The sequence below is a fragment of the Oreochromis aureus genome, linkage group 18 (genome assembly GCF_013358895.1).
Source record: "Oreochromis aureus strain Israel breed Guangdong linkage group 18, ZZ_aureus, whole genome shotgun sequence".
In the NCBI taxonomy this organism is placed as follows: Eukaryota; Metazoa; Chordata; class Actinopteri; order Cichliformes; family Cichlidae; genus Oreochromis; species Oreochromis aureus.
Window position 1 is genome coordinate 6,035,789 of NC_052959.1, and position 18,049 is coordinate 6,053,837.

Genomic DNA, 18,049 nt, shown 5'->3' on the forward strand with positions numbered 1-18,049 from the left:
AATAAGGGCCATTAAATTACTACTTAAAAACATGCACTTGACAGCCATTAGTATAATATTAAAACACAGTTTGGCTGTTGTCATGCACTCATTGCGTAAATTTACGTCACATAAACAGCTTTATAATGCAATTAATGCAACATAACATTACAAAAGTTAAATTTTCTCTATTTAGAGTGAAAAACGTGTGGAATTAAAAGATGGTCAGATCACATTTATGTTCATTTATTGTGGGGTTTTTTTTAGATTTAATTAAAAATAAAACTGAACAGGAATACCATAAAATAAAATACAAAAAAAAGCAATTACTTTTGTCAGTGTGGCTCATAGAAACAAGCCTCACAACAGCATTTCTTGTTGAGTGTGCATTTTTATGATATTTGTATATCTGACTTCAGCTTCAGTATCAAAGAAGTGCCATTGTCAACATCTCTGCGCTCGACAAAGGGAAATGCACAGCATTTATACCCGGAGCCTGCTTCACTGATAATAGCGCACGATGAGACGCTCTTTATTGAATAAGAGGCTTTCCCGTGTGCTTAAGGCTACATTTTCATATCTAGTGATCTCTCCAATGTGCTCATATTTGTGTATTGTTAGATGAGAGCTTACACAACCGATCGGCCTGTTATCGCCTGTGTCTGCCTGCCCGCGCTCTGTAATGGAAATGAGCTGCAGTTCAAAGTGCAGTAGTAGTGCTTCACAAGATTCACATATATTTACATCTCTTTGTGTATATGTGGGAGGCTGGCTGTGTGCGGATTTCTGCCTAAAATGGCAAAGTGTTGTGTGTTTTGCGTGCTTGTGTATGTGTGTCTGTTTGAATTTACCAGCTAACACCCACAGAGACACAGACCTGTCACATCCTGTGTGTGTGATAAGCCATAATAACGATACCCTGTGATTGATTGAATTTTTGATTTGTCTGCTGACGTGTCTTGCTCCCATTCTTTTGATGTGAGAAAAAAAAGGCACGTCAAGTGTGTGTGTGTGTGTGTGTGTGTGTGTGTGTGTGTGTGTGTGTGTACGAGCCTGTGCGCTTCTGTACACAGCAGGTGATATTTGCCAATTTAACTCAACAAGAAGCGGCAAGTTAAGCTGTATTTGGATTAAACAGTGTGTGTTTAAAGAAAAGCATATGTGTGTTTAAGGGTTATTACATTTTTTTTTTTTTTGTCCACAGATACTTCTTAACCACAACTGACTATTTCCTGGTATAAAACACTGGAATCAAATTGGTGTAACATATTCAGTTACAGGACTTAATGGTTAAAAATTATTTTTCAGACAATTGACCATGAAAAGAGTTAGACTACCTTCATTTAATGTCATCCTATAAACTCTATGTAAGACTTGATTATACAAATATGCCATATCTCAATATTATGATTTATTCTTTACCCAATTACATTTTTTCACGCATGTATGAATATATCACAATTTGTTTTACAGGCTCAGATCCTTGTATTCAGCCTTTAACTGCATTTGTCACTTGGTTTAGTAGGCTAGCTAGCCCTATAACCTGCCTACTTACCCAATTCAGAAAAACAACCTCACCAGAGTGTCATCTAGCGGTTGTGTGAATAAGTGCGTGTAAAAAAAGGAGCCTTGGTGTCACCACTTTTAGTTTTGGTGGACAGCGACATCCAGGTAACCTAGAGAATGAATCATCCTTAATTACCATATGGATCATTTGTGGGTTATTTCTAATACAAGTCAATATAAGTTGTGTTATTTGTGAAAGACTGACAAAGTCTGTGTTAGAACGTAGGAGTTCGAATGTTTACCAGAAGATTAAAGGTTGAGTGTCACTTGAGTCCACTTTAAAATTTTGCTTCCACTCGATCTGGTTAGTTTTAGGCACATACTGTTTTAGGGTTAAAAAACTGTGATCAGGGCTAAAATGCACATTATTAAAATAGCAAACACTTGCCAAAACTGTAGGTCCACCACCCTTAAAACTGCCAGCAAATATATATTCTGATTACCACTGCTAGGCTGTTTGTACCTTAGCCTAACGCTGTTGCTTAGGCTAACACTGCTAGCACAAACACAACCTAGCTTGGAGCCAAACTCAAACCAACAGTAGCATTTGCCATTTAAATAAAGTTTATATGTCGCATTGCTGACAACAGTCGCCAACACTTTGCAGACAGCAGCCCCTCCCCCACTGCCCTCAGGCTTCATGCTTTTTCCATGCCTCAACTGCTGAAAAAGGTGTGTGTATCCATGTGAGTATGATCGCACAGCTCTCTGTCCAGATCCACCCTCTTGCCCCCTCTGTCCTCTAATCTTGTTTGTCAGAACTAAATGAGCTGCCCCAGCGAGGTGTGTTAGCTACTAATGAATTTATTGCTTGATAAGAAGGGGCCCCATGTAGCTATAACTTACTGCAGTCATAAAAAAGCTGAAGAAAGAAAAAACTACATAATTAACCTTTACTAGGTGTGTGTACTCAGTGGTAGTGCTTGATGTGGTACATATGTAACAGTGGGGGTGTGTGGGTGTGCGTGCTTTCATTTGTGCTTGTTTACATGTTTGAATTTTTACTTGATGTGTGTGTGTGTGTGCGTGCGGGCAATTACCTTCTTTTTTGCATTCACAGCAAGGAGGCAGCAGTGTTGATAACGCTGCAGCTATCAATTAATCGTTAATCGTGTTCTACCAGATTAATGCGTCATCCAATTGACTCCAGACTGACTGGAGACAATAAATACATATAGTCAATAAAACAGCAAAGCACCATGGGAGAACAGTGAGGTAGGTGTGGGTTGACACATGTGCCAGGGTGCCAACATCATAAGCTCAACCATAAACCCGATGTTAGTTATGGCTTTACACTCTCTTGTCTTATCTACATGTACTCAATTAATGGAGGGAAGGAGGAGGGAGCAGTGGTAGCTTCCAGAAAAGGGAAGAGAAGAGAAGAGACTGATGTCCAGACTTTCTCTTCCCATTCATTCTCTAACAGGAAACTGTTTGTCGTTTAGCAAGACATATAAGACCCACAATTCTTCTTTTTCTTCTTCTTCTTCTACTGAGCCATTTCCTTTATTGTCAAAGACACATACACACTCTAATGGGTAATAGATACAGGACTAATGCCTGGGCTGAGGAATAGAGATGGATAGATAGGGAGGGAGGGAGGAGAAAGAGAGGGAGAAAAAAAGAGAAAAGTGAGTTATGAAGCAGTACCCAGGGGGTTAATTTCTCACTAGCAGTTTTCATACGCTACACACACAGTAAAGGTGATGTCTGGCCACGGCAAGCCGGTAGCACGCTAGTTAAAAGTGAATAAGTTTATGGCCGGTGTAGGCCCTCATACATCAAGGAGCAGTTTGTTTAGCCAGCAGTGTGACAGGGTACAGTAGCATGGGCAGGGCTGGAGAGTGGCTACAGCTGTGATAAATGGAAGATTACAGGAAAGCTGGTGTGTCAGCCTCTGTGTGTGTTAGAGAGACAGAAAGAGATATCAAAGTGTGTTTTTTAGCTCTCAGATTAATGGCGATTTCAGTATTTGATCTAAGTGATTTTTTTTCCTCTATTTGAAGAATGTCTTTTTGAAGCTGTAAATATTGCAAACACCCTTCTCGAGACATGTCGCAGCGCCTGGTGTGAAAGCATATTCGGCTGCAGTATTGACAATAGCTTATGGGTCGTGCTGTTAAATTGCAAATTTTATTTTTCTTGAGAAGGTGGAGATTTTCTGTGAGGTTGTAAAAACACCTAATGTCATCTAATCTTATCATAATTATCAACATGTCTAGTGGCATTATGTCCTCAAGTTTATTCCAGCATGGATCATAGACGGTTCAACATTTTTTACTTCTCTCTTAGAGGTTTTTAAATTATCTAACATATTTTAACATTAGACAAAGATAACCAGAGGAAATACAAAATGCAGTTTGACTGTATTTATTAGGGGAAAAAAAACTATCTAAATCTACCCGGCTGTGTGCAAAGAAGTTATTCAACCCTAAACTTTACGACTGGTTGTGCCACCCTTGGTAGCAAAACTGCAATAAAGCAATAACTGGCAACGAGTCTTTTACGTCGCTGTGGAGGAATTTTGGCCCACTCTTCTTTGCATAATTGTTTTAATTCAGCCACAATGGAGAGCTTTGAGGATGAATGGCCTGTTTATGGTCATGCCAAAACATCTCAATCTGATTTAAGTCCAGCCTATGACTAGGTCACTCCAAAATCTTTATTTATTTGTTTTTTTGTGTGTCTTTTAAATCATTGTCCTGATGCATAACCTTCAACTTCAGGGCACAAATTGACAGGAAGATAGAATTCATTGTTCAATCAATTATGGCAGTCCATGTCTTGAAGCAGCAAAACAGCCCAGAGCATCACACTACCACCACCATGTTTGACAGTTAGTTCTTTTTTTCTGTTTAAGTGATTTCTTGAACCAGTATAATCAGTAATGTCACTTTTGGTTAATTTTTCTGCTACTGTCTCTGTTTCTAAAAGCATGGAAGCACAACTTTTGCTTGTAGTGAACATTCTTAGCTTATATATTTTACTTGTTTCTGTTGCATAAGATCTCAGTCCTTCTTCCAACAGTGTTCATCATCACACCTTCTCCTCTTTATTTCAGTTATTCATTCCACTCTCAGATTCTCTCCATGACTTCTAGTCCTCCTTTTGGTCACTCCTCTTTCACATCCACCATGATGCACCCTGCACATGCCATCCTTTCCTCTTCCATGCTTACTCTCCTGCCTCCTTATCTCCTCCTCATCCTTACTCCATCGTTCCTTGCACCAGTCTCTGCCCTGCACCAGTCCAGATGTGGATCTGACTGTACCACGGTGCTAAAAAACAATAAGCCAGTCAGTCTGTGTAAGTGCATGTGTGTCTATCAGGATGCAAACAATAGGCTTATTCTTACTTGACCACAATAAGGACAGCTACTCTGTTCTCATTTGTTCACTGTTGCCTGTTAGTTGGTGAGACAGTAGGACAGACAGATGGAGGGGAAGACAGGGCAGATGCAGAACCAGTCGGGACAATAACTAGACAGCTATGGAGACAGACTAACAGGTAGATAGGCAGCGAAGGAGCAAGCCCTGCTACCCAGCCTGCCTCCATTTCTCCCCCAATAACTCACTTTTCTCCCCCTTGGAGAGGGAAAACAATAAGATATAACAATTGGCAAATGGCTGAGGCAGGCGGAGCATTACAAATGAAATGTAATGTTGTTACAGTTTGGAAATAATGAATTATGAGGATAAGCGGGGATCTGTAAAATCGCTGTAGCGATTTACCGGGGTTTCATTTTTCAACTGTATTGAATTATGGGGAATTGGCCTCAGTCAACTGCAAAATACGAAATGGGGAAAAGGAGGATGATTCACCGTTACAATCTATGTGCTCGTGTGTGTGTGTGTGTGTGTGTATAAGAGACCGTATGCAGTTGTGTGTAGGCATGCACAACCGCTCACTGTTTATTTGTCTGTTTAAGTGCACAGGTGCTTGCACATTCACGTGCATGCAATGTCTAAGCATTTCTGCATGTCTATATGCTGAGTGTGTATGTGTGTGTGTGTGTGTCTGTCCTCCCCCTAGACCTGTTGAGGGCTTTTTCTCACTCACCCCGCCGCACATGTGATAAATGTCCCTTATCGCCTCTGTCATTGTAATAGTCCCACAACAGGCCCAGAGAGAGAGAGAGGGAGACGAGGGGGGGGTAGGAGAAGGAGGGGTCAGGGCAAGGGGTGTTGGGAGAGTCACAGTGACAAAAAAAGGTGGTGAGAGTGGGAGAAAGAGAGAGAGGGAGAGATGGCAAGGTGGAATGGGATAGCTGGAGTTATCAGTCGGTCTTGTAGAGGAAGAATACGCATCAAGCTGCCAATCATCCGGCCTGAAAATTGCTATGAGATTTGAGTCCCCAGACGGAGTATGTATGTGAGTGTGTGTGTGTGTGTGTGTAGAGAGGGAGTATCCAAAGCCCCTGTCGTCTCTGTGCTATTACTGCCCCCCCCCCTCCTTCTTCCACCCATCCCTTCATCCAGCCATCTCACCCTCTTCCCTCTCCCCGTTTGTAAAGATCAAACTCGAAAAAACACGTCTCTTTACTCTCTGTCACTAGAACCTACACTCAGGCTGTTTGAAGCACTGTTGCCGTCAGTGGCACTGGCTATTAGGGGACGGCATGAGACAGAGAGAGAGAGAAAGAGAGAGGGGGATGATGATGGAAAAGATGGAAAAGAATGGTGAGGAAAGGAGAAAAGAGAAGGAAGGTTAATGTGTGAGCAGAAACCATTTCAGTCGCTTTAATTTTCTATTGATTTCAGCTGCAGACTCCCTCCCCTCACCTCTGTGTGTGTGTCTGTGTGTGTCTGTGATTGGGCATTTGGGTGTGTGACAATCTCCAAGCTGTCTCCTTGCAGAAGCCAACAATACCAGAAAGTAAACAAAATTAGAGATCAATTGTTGTCCAGTTAAAACCCAGCAAAAATTCTGATAATTTTAAACTGTATTCTCAACTGAAAACTATGTGTCCACAACTTTTTATGAGTTAAGGAACTCATAGTTTTAATTTTAATCTCAGACAGAAGCATGTGAGGACTCAGATCATGTGGAAATCTAAATGTCACCAAATTTAAAGACAAGTGATTTTCAGTGCTGTGAAAAGAGTGAGTGAGAGCATCTTTGAAAAGTACGCACTTTGACGTCATTTATACAGACATCGGGTTCAGAGTTCTTACATTTATGAAAACTCTACCGATGCTGCTTTGCTACCAGCACAGTTTCATTTGGTCTCCCAGTTGCTCAAACACATTTATGAGGAGAACGATAAATAAGGATTTAAAAGAATTAAAGTAGAGATGTAGAATGTTACTTATTTAGGGAAACATTACCAAGGATGCTGCAAGAGCAAAATGTAGTGGAACATCGCCCTCTATTGGACAATGTGATATCACCTTTCAGAGAGAGGGAAAGGAAAGGACATGGATGGAGGAATAATTGATAGGCAGAGTCCTATAGAGCACAGAGATAGCAGACTGATAAAGATCACAATGATGTCCAATTGCAGCTGAGTGATGAAATCACTTGTTACACACATACACACAGTAGCCTCATGTGTGACCTGTGCAATGACCCACTCCAGCAGATAGGCATCTGTGGTTTTCTCATATCACGTTACCACCCAGATATATAGTTTGTATACAGACAGACAGACAGACAGACAGACAGACAGACAGAGGCCTCGCGGTGAATGCCATGTGGGTATTGGATATTCTTGTAGTTTAGGCTAGCACAACTTCATTTTTCCATCTGGAGTGGGTTTTTCCTCAAGTGGTACAAGTCACTGTGGTCGACGATTTGTTGTAATGTTCTTTTATTTTAACCTAGTTTTATTGGGCTCTAAAATCTCATTTTAGAACAAAAGTGCTCACATAAATTAGATTTTGCGAGCGGTGTTTTAAATGATGCTCTCCCGCATTATGAAATGCCGTGAAAGTCGTGATTTACATAAGCAAACTCTTGAAGTCTGGACCCAGTTTGGTGCCAGGGACCGCTCTGATTCTTGGAACTCGGGAGTGACCCGCAGCAGCCACATGTCATGAGGACATGGCAGGCAACCCAACCACACTGCAGCACCCTAAGGCGTAGGCGTGACCGGGAACTTAGGAAAGTTTTCATTATCTGGGTTGCAGTCATTTTTCCAAAGGAGCCTGTGGCTATTTTTTTTTTTTTAAATTCCCACCAGGACAACTGACACCTAAAGAAAACACAAAGTTCCCAACTCCTTACTTGAACGTTTATCTGCAGTGCAAATAATTACACGGGATTTGCAGCAAACTTTTTACAATCTGACCAAACTTGCGAGAAAAAAAGCAGTGACTTTTATTCCCATCAAACTCGCCATCTGAGTCGTGCCAGCAGAGATTAGTGAGATGTAGGAAGTTTGCTTTGTGTCTGTTTGATTTCTATTCCGGTGACACTCCAGTGAGATGGGTAATATAGCAGACAGCTAGACAGACAGCTAGATAGATGGAAGGCCAGACTGCTCCCCTTGTATGAAGGATTATCCCCTATCCTCTGTTTGTGACAAGAGCTGATAAGGGCCTAAGAGGAGAGGCAGCAAGAGGCTGAGAGGGCCGGTGACACACACATATACACACACCCATACACACACATACACATACACACACACGCGTATATAATCTACAGTGAAAGAGATATCAATCCATCATTTAGAGCCGGGGATTCTGCAAGAGGAAATAGGTCCTTCTCAATCGCTGACAAGCAAACACGCACATGCACACAAGCGCACACACCTGCATCCGCCGTACAAAGGGGCTCATGAACATTCAGAGTTGTAGATGGGGCTCTTTGAATGACTGTTCAATTTCACCGATTTATCTGATTTACATTTGGCTTTTGTTGTCACCCAGGCTATATATCAGTGTGTGCTTATAGCTGTTATTGTGTCTGAATGACTGGTGCTAATAGAAACCATAAATTCAAATGTTCTAATGTTACTTATTGCACTCTATAAATCCAAGTCGTGGATGAGCCAGAGGAGATGCACATGTGCATTTAACACAGCCGGTAATAAATGTTTTAATTTAGCCTTCATTAGCAAAAATGTAGCCAGAGTAAAATAATCACATTTATTTTTGGATCCCACTTTTTCATTTTGCATGCATTACAGTGACATATGAATTTGAGGAGTTGTTTAGATGACTGTTGTTGAAGTGTGAAATATCTTCCTGGTGAAGCAGGCTTGTTCTCGCTATTCTAGAGCGAACACAAAAGCTGAACATGGAAAGCACATAGGAAAGAAAAACAGAAAAAGAATACGGGAAAGACAGGAAACTAGTCAAAGCGCTGCAACGGTCAGGCTTCTCTGTCATGCTTCACATGTGTGTATGTGCATAAATGAGTGTGCCACCATTTGACAGATGAGCCAATGATGGGAACATGAAATCACCCAATTCTTTCTACAAGACCACATCTCTAGAGGGATATGTTGGATATGAGTGTATGTATCTAAGAGTTAACGTGTACTTGATATGTGTCATCCACCTCAGGAGGGAACCTCTGCCCTGATAGAACATCCTAAGACATGTAATCATTCAGGCAAGGAGAGCAGAACACAGTAAACCGATATCAAAGTATTCTATAAAGCCTGATTTCTGCATTAGAGAAACAAAGGGTCTCTAATACTGATTAGAGTTTTCAAGAGCCAGTCAAAAGGCTTATATCAGTAAGTGGAATCTGCTGGGTTGAATGGGTTAGATGGATGAGTGCTGTCTTTAGATACTGTAGCCAGTATCAGCTAATTCAAGGTCATGTAAGAAGTTAAGGCATCTTTTATTGCACCAAATTTAGATGTTTAAGGTCTGGCTTGTGTATTTGGTGTCTACCTGTTATGTCAAGAGCCAGTGTGGCTTATTTATACTCTAAAGTATGAGTCATTTACTGTGTGCCAACCTAATTTAAAGCAGAAAAATCTTACATTTGTAGTCTTTCTGGCTGCATAGAAAAGAAAAGAACTGCAGCCAACTGATACTAATACTATGGAAAACGGAAAAAGAAAAATACAAGGTGACACAGAGAAGGTGAAAGAGATACAAAGAGTAAGGAAAGAAATAATGTAGTCTAAGTAGGACGAAGACAAAATGTTTCAGTGAGACAGCGAGAGAGGGAGGGCGTATTTGGCCCTGCATTGCTAAGCTCCAGGTTAGGTGGCAGGGCCATTTGGCGAAGGCGCTGGTGCTAGACTTGATGGATGAGACAAACTGCAGGCTCTTTTCTCTTGTAACTTTAAAATCATTAAGCCTTTTACACGGCCATGCAGATTTTTATGGCCACCTCAGACAATCTGCCGGGGTTCATGTCTTTAGATCAGCAAGATGGGAGAAGGCAGAGAGAGCAAGAGGATGGGCATAATGTTCAATCTTTATGTAATGCGGCTCATGTCGCTCAGTAGCGTTAATATAAGGTTTGCTTTTTAAAATTTACAGTTATTTCTAGTCAATTTCATATTGGTTGGATTTAATTAAATAATACATGTAAATGTAAGAAAGTGTTATGTCTTTATTTTTTTTTCTCCTTTTTGTGCACAAACATCAGTGATAGCCTAGATTTTGTTGATCAGTCACAGCCTGCTGTAAAAAACAAAAAAAAATAAAGAAAGAAATGTAGCCTTACATAAAATGGCAACTGCATAAAAAATAGAAAACTGAAATGTATGTATAATTTTGTGCCTTTTTAGGTTAATTTGTCAAAATGACTTCATTAATATTTAGCTAGTTAAACTTTAGCTAGCTAAATACTATTATGATTGCTAGCTTTATCCTTTGCTAGCTAAATTAACAGCAAATTTTCAATGGCTACTGTTTCTTTAGGACAGAAAGCACATTAAATTGTAATATCAGAGTCTATATTTGTGATGACAAACTAAACGTAGGGACTTGAACAGCTATGTAAAGCTGGTAATAACACAGCCAGAGTGATTTATGGCTAGGTTTAGCCTTGGCTTAGCAGCTAAGCTACATTCTTCTACTTTGGACCAAAAACATAGTTTAGTAAGGAAACTTACTAGGTATGTGAAGGACAATTTAAAAAATTCAGTCAACAATAAAATGCAAGAATCTTAAATACAGCCTGCAGAATCCACGATGCTGCGTGAAAATATTCAAATCTCCTCCAAATGACATAATGTGAAATTTAGTTTTATCCTTTTCTCGTCTCTTCTGATCCTCCTATCATAAGACAGGTGAGAATGGAGTTCAGCAGGTAATCCGCACTAAGAGGACGCCATGACAGTGATCTAAGAGTCTAATCTGCTGCTCCTCTTTGCCAGACACGTTTTGCAATAACAAACACAGAGAGGAATAACCAGGAGATACACAGCGAGGATATGAGTTGCATTACTTAAATCTAGTTATCTAAGATAAACCTTTAACCAGCAAATGAGGGGAACGCACATGCTGGCATAACATATTCACATCACCTTCTGATAGGATTCTATTTCCTTTTTTCCTCTGAGTGTGGATATTGGTACAAAAGGCCAGTAATGTTAATGATAAACCAGCAGCAACAACAGGGTGGGAGGTACTATGATCCGCTCTAAATATTATCAATAACAACTCTGTGCATGTGTCTTTATCCATCCATCCTTCTATCCATCCATCGCTCTCATTCTGCCTCCACAGGCTGCCTCCTCCGCTGTTAGGATTCAATTAACACGGTGCAGGCAGCCACGGCACCCTCATTAAAGCTAATTAGTTAAAACATCAGCCAATCTAGCGTTAATTGGCTTTGGTAATTAATTCAGCCGCTAGACCATATGAAAGCAGCAGGGAGAGCGATAATGAGAGGCAACGAGAGAGGCGAATCAAAGCAAGGGGAAGGGGGAGGAAAAAAGGAGATTAAATGAGAGACATAAAGAAAGAATAAATAATAGGGAAGTAATATGCAGGAGACTATTTTTTGTGTTGATATGTGCTGCTGAAGACCAGCTCTAAGTGTGGATTCATAGGGCTATTGAACACAAAGTCAAGCAAGTATGTCAGCTGTATGGAGAACAGTCAGCAGAAAATATCAGCATCGATTAAAAGGCACCGAAAGTTCCTGTTAGTAGCTATCAGACGATAAATAAAATATATGATGTCAAAGTGTGTGCTGAATTTGTGTTTGCAGTAATACTATTCACTATATTAAGTTAGTATAGCACACACACACACACACACACACACACACATGCGTGCAGGCGGGCAAGAAACAGGCTGTGTCTGTGTGATTAGGGCTGACTCAGAGTATCTATTTCAAACTTGCTGATGTCCCTGTTTGCCCACTGACACGGCATGTTCCTGTCATGATTAGGCCCTTTGGGATGGAAATGAGTGCCGACAGGCCTCACGCCCACACCTCTCTCCATTCGGTATCCCTCCACCTCCACACAGCTGAAGAAGGAGAAATGGAATAGAGTCAGTCAGCACAGACAGGGCATAGGTCAGTAAAAGCAGAAGTGTCTTCCCTCTGTGTGACTTAATTATAAACACACATCATACACTCCTATCTGCAGGCATAGCTTTCATATCCCATGTTCTAAAAGGATGCTAAATAAGAACAATGAATATTTCACTTAGTCTGCTTTTGCCACCTTCGGCGTCCTGCAAACCACTGGCACGCTACACGGGGAGCTGTGGCTGTGTGTTATTGGGATTGGCTCGTGGCTCCTGCTTGTGCCTGTGGCTCTGTGGGTCAGCGCTTGGTTAATGCTCCATTAATTTACTTCTTTCTCGCTCGCCACTCTTGGACATGAGCACGCACGCGCACTGACAAGGTGATTGATTGAATAAACAGCTGTCAGTAGTTGGAGATAACCTTACAAGCATCACTCCGCTGTCTTCGAGACGGACACATATGGCTGTTGCCAGGTCCCAGGAGTAAAAGCAGCATTATACATGCTGACACACACACACACAGAAACACACACACGGGGATCATTAGATCACAATTTATCAAGTGTGTTCAAACTAGGCAGCCGGTGATTTATGATGTGCTGATCTCTTGGGCTTTCCCTTTCTCTTTTCTAAATCCACCAAGTTTCATTTTAATTCCTTTTGAATTCCAAGAGTGAGTTTAAAAGTAAGGGGCCGTGAAAATGTTCTTCTGACCCAAAACCTTTCCCCAGTGACACAAAAAGTATTGTGCATATAGTAGCAGTAGTGCAGTTCCTATCGATGTAAGACGAATACATCTTCTATTCATTCTGCCTCTTATTCACTCACAGAAAAATTCCAATTGTCTTGAACAGACAGCATGCATCCATACTCCTGCACACACACACACACACACACACACACACACAGCTTTCCACTTGCTACCCCTCAGTCGGCCATCTCTTCATCCCTCCTCTCCTCTGTACGGCACCGACATTTCATTTGCTTTTCTAAAAGTGACAACCCCAGGGAGCGAGGGAGGGATAGTGAAAGACCCCGGTGATGAGTTTTGAGCAGGGCGTGGAGGAGTGCTATTTAAAAGTGCCATGCATCACTGTCAGGGAGTGAGACTGCACGCAAACACACACACACACACATACGCACACGCTCGCAGAGAGCAACGCAAAGCAGCCCGGGTGGCAAACTGAAGTTGACCCCCCGTTCCATTTCATCAAATGTCCCCTGAATGAGCCACACAGCCTCATCTATTTTGCACGCGCGCCCATACGGAGGCAGTGATCAGCCTAGTGTCTAGCCTGGTTAAATCACAGCTCACTTAAGAGAAAAACCATATCACTTCACCGGGAGACCCACGCGCACACACACCTTGCTAGTCCCATTTGTGTTAATGCGGCCCCCTGGTTTTGGGCTTTAGGGCTCATATTCGCCATTATGGAGATGATGGCTTTACGGAGCCCCTCTCACCTCACCTTGCATCGGTCGGGGGGAAAGACAGGGGAGAGTCGAAATGAAGGCTGACACTTCGGCGGGATTTATTTGATTGCGGATGCGAGGCAGTGTCATTCTGGAGAAAGGGAGAATGCAATGGGAGGAGGAGGAGGAGGAGGTGGAGGAGGAGGCCTGGACCCTGAGGCTAAGTGAAAGGAAGAAGAGGAGAAGATGGAGAGGTGAAGGGAAAGAACGACAGAAATAAAGGAAAGGAAAAGGAAGAGATTGGAAGGGAAGGGAGGAGGAGTCGGGGGGAAGCAGAAGTGGCCCTCTTTCCCTTTCGTGAATCAAATCAAATTCCCCTTATCGCACATTATTTGAAGAGGTTATCGGGCGCGGTAATGCGGTTACACGCCGGGCCGCGGCTGAGAGATTTCCTTGTTTACCGATGTTGGCGGGTGTTATAGCTAACCGGCCGGGCGAGCGGGAGAGGGGAGGGGAGAAGAAGGGAGGTGGAAGAGGAGGAAGGGAAGACGAGAGAGGAGAGGGTTGTAGGCATAAACACTTGATGCATGTCAGAAAACTCATTTAGGGGAACAACAAGGAGGGGGAATGGAAGTGTGTGCGCCCGCGTGTGTGTGTATACACATAAGGTGAAGACAGTTGTTCAAGGACAGAAAAACAGCCTCTACATGTAGACACTTTGTAATTCCATTTGGGAAATGTGCAAGTGTGCCTGTTGCTGTGTGTTTGTGCGAACGTAGCATACAAACATACTCTGTATATGCCAAGCCATAAATCCGGCCTTCCTCTTTTCTGACTCTTATTGTTGCGCTTAAATCCTGTTTACATGCTCGGTGCTCATTAGCTGATTGTGTGCATCCTTTACAAGTCAATACAATTCCTTGCAGAAGATATAAAAAATAGAAAAGCGTGATCAAGTTCATGGAAAGTCAAACATTTTGGTTTCTTTCTTCAACTCCTTCATAAAGAGGACACGTTTAACCAAATAATCTGTAAGTTTTTATATCAGTGCATTTCTTACTGCCATGCGCCATTGAGGCAAGCTATAAGCAGCGCATAGAAAAAGGGAAGGGTTCAATGTACACCAGTCTCCTGCTTCCTTAGAGGCCGCCATGTTGGGCGAGATAAAGGCAGAGCGATGACACGCAATCCAGGTCATTAAATGGGATTTGGAGCCACAGTTTTGTGAGTACATGCTTTGCCTCTTAGCCCATTGAGCCGTGAGGACACCCCAAATGGTGTTTTATCTCTGGTCCCATTGAGAGAGAGTATTGAGCTGACAATCCCTGTCCTCTCTGGAGGTGGCCTTTTACCTCAGCTCATTGTAGTCTGAGACTGGGAGCCTGTGCTATCTAGCATCTATTGATTCCCACTTCATCTGGACCAAAGCAAGGAAGAGGGAGACGGGGGAGACACCAAGAGACTGAAGAGAGGAGAAAAAGTTTTTACTTTACAAAAAACAAGAAGAAGAAGAAGAAGAAGAAGGACGCCAGTTGAAGTAGTACAAGAGGTTCAAACTTTTTCATCATTTCGTGATGACTAACGATTCACCAATTTTCAGCAGCTTTTGGCTGCGCAGCCTCTGAAGTCTGAGATTTTTGAAAATAAGGATCATTCATATTTATTGGTGCACAATAAATATGAAAAAAGGATATGAGGAAGAAAAGGAAGAAAGGAAGAAAAAGCAGTGTTGCAAATGGGGAAAATGAGCATGTAGAGTTAGGAAAGCAGGAAGTAAGGCTATTAGGATGAAAGTGAAACAAAAGGAAAGGAATGGATGGCAAAGAAAAGAAGATCCCTCCTCTTTGCTCTCCACTCTTCCACATGATCTGGCTTTCTCCTCCTCACCATCTGCTGTCTGTAATTGCCTGTCTAGTTGTGTTTGTATGTGCGGCTCCTCTCATTATTTGAAAAGCCTAATCAAGGACGTATTTTGGGGTGATCATTGATTAAATTTAACATTGTTTCTCTTTTTTGAAAAAATAAAAATAAAACAGCCTTATGGTTATCTTTGCAATTTTCAGTCATCCCACTGACAGATTCACAAAGCTGAACTAGGAATTAGCTACTCAATTTGTCGTGTTAGACCAGCGTAAGTGTCGTGTCAGCAGCACAGCAGTCAGTAAATAAATCAGACTGGCGATCAGAAAAGTCAGAGGATATGCTTCCTGCCAGCTCGGTGACTTATTGTTTCGTGAAGCCACTGAGATCTGTTAACTGGCTCAAGTGACAGAGATGAAAGAAGGGAAGGTGGTGAGAGGAGGAAATAAGGAAGAAGAGGAAAAGAGAGAGATAGTGATCTGGAAAGGAGAAGGAGTAAGTAAAGACAGATGGAGGGACTGGGAGAAGGAGAAAGAAGGGAAAGGAAGTCAGAGAAAGAGAGATAAGACGATCCATCTTGGCACATTTTGTAGGGTGGGAGGGAGGTTCAGGCCTATATTCCATCATGGCTGTCAAGGAGACGCACACCTTCTCTCGGCTCTCCTGCTCCATCCATCCATCTATCCCCTCGTTTGGGCGGCCGACCAGTGCTTCACTGAGGAGTCTCAACACTAAAAAGTCCTGTCAGTCCTATTTCCTTGTTATTGTCCGGCCGTCTTCTTGCTCCAACCCCCCCTCCATCTTCTGCAGCTCCGGTGCCTTCCCCGTGCTGCCCAAGATTAAACGCTCCCTCGTCGCGCCGCAGGGCGAGTGTGTGTGTTTTGAGCGTGTGAAGTCTAAAGCAGGACATGTGGGTACACACATGTGTTTGCGTGTCGCCCCAACATTAATCATCTTTAAGGGGCTGACAAGCCGGGTGTGCAACATCGCATCACATCAGCACCACCCCACCCCTGCATCCCTCCCACCCCTGCTTCTCCTCCTCTTCCTCCTTCGAGGGATTTTTCTGTCCGTTCGGCTCTCCCCATCGCTCACTTCCCTCGGGGAGCACTTGACAGTGAGAGGGGAAAAATAAGAGGAAGGGAAAAGAGAAAGAGACACGGCAAGTAAAAATGACAGGAAAGGAGGAAAGACCACAACAGCAAACAAGTTTAAAAAAAGAAAAGAAAGAGATGAAGAGTGAAAGTTTTGACAAGACTTTTAGGACAAATAAACATTGCATGGCATTACATTTGGATTAATTTGGGGCCCGTTTTTGACTGAAAGGTGTTTCATTTGCTAATTTTGCAAGTTTTATGTGATAATTTGCATATGGAGACACACTTGTTGCTGATATATTTAATATTTTGAAGCTTTAAAAAAAATCTGCCTTTTAAAAAGATGCAAAGTTTCCCTTCAGTGTTTGATTGAATGCTTTGTGTTGTGGGATTTATGAAATTATCTGTTTATTTTCACATATTGTGGCTGATTTTATATTTTGGTCTACGCTTAGTGCTGCTTTTATGTTTTTGGTGACAGCAGTTCTCATCTCTGTTGGATCTAAAAGCTGTTGGCTGTATTTATTCCATCACATCAGAGAAAGCCAAATTTACATGTCTTAGGAATATGTTTGGTGTTAATGTGCTGGTTCATATTTTTCTGTAAAAAAAAACAGAAGTTTGAATTCAAACCAGTTCACACAACCCAATCATTCCTCCACTTTAGTATGTTTTCCTCTTATTCATTGTTGCTTTTCTGTTGTCGTAAATGTGCAGCTACACGTCTTTATCATCAATCTACCAGTACAAAAATAACCTCATTCACAGAGAATCTTTCAAACTTCAAAAGAAAATCACCTCTTATTGAAATGCAGAAAGTAAACTTTCACCATGCAAAACAAGTGTTTACACTTTTTTTTTGGACTCAACAATATGTATCAAGCATATGTTTGTGTGCGCGTCCACGACCTCCAGGAGTGCGTTTGTCTGCAGAATAGAAAGCGGCCCCATCGGCTGCAGAGGGGGATTGGATCTGTTCTTTGTTTGCTGTGGCGGATGGCAGACGGCTTCAGCATGACTCAAATTATCTTGTCAAAGCAATAAAGGGGAGAGAGGAGGTGTGCAGGGGCTGAGAGGGGGGGTAAAAAGGAGATGGAGAAACAAGGAGAGAAAGGGAAAAATCAGAAAGGAGAAGTGTAGTCAGGGAGAGAGAAGGGAAGAGATGAAAATAAAGAAGATGAAAAAGAAAGGAAGAAAGAAAAAACAAAGAAAGGATTGTAGGGAGAATCAGAATGCAAAAAAGAGAAGGAAACGTGTAAAAAGGAGATAGAAAAAGAGGGAAAGAAGGTAATCGATTACCTATTTTTCAAAGTCACTTAACGTGTCCAGTGCTGTGGGCTCTGTTAAGCAGCAGCGCAGGAGAATGGGAGGCTAGTATGCATGCACACGCTCTGAGAAAAGAAGGGCAGCGGCAGAGGTGGGTTTTGGGGGCGTTTGTGTGTGCTTTCCGTTACTAGTTGTATCATGATGAGTCCTCTTGCAGAAAACTGTAAGCAAGGATAAATGCCCCCCCAAGGGCTGCATGTGTATGTATAGGAGTGTGTGTATGTGTGTGTGTATATGTAATGTTTGTGCATTAAAAAGAAAAGAAAAAGAAAACGGTGCACTAAAGACAAGGCAGATAGGGAGCCCCCCTGTACCTGGTCCCCTTGTTGCCGTGGTGACAAGCAGTCTAAACGGGATGTCCTGGCTGAGGCGGGGCCTATTGTTTGTGGGCTAAAAAAAGAACTATTTGATTGGCTA

General features: G+C 42.2%; 1 protein-coding gene across 2 annotated transcripts in view; it reads left to right on the plus strand.

Annotated features, from left to right (window-relative positions):
• Nucleotides 1-18,049, plus strand: part of rnf220a (ring finger protein 220a) — a 159,293-nt gene that overhangs the window by 98,279 nt on the left and 42,965 nt on the right. The gene's annotated exons all lie outside the window — the stretch shown is intronic.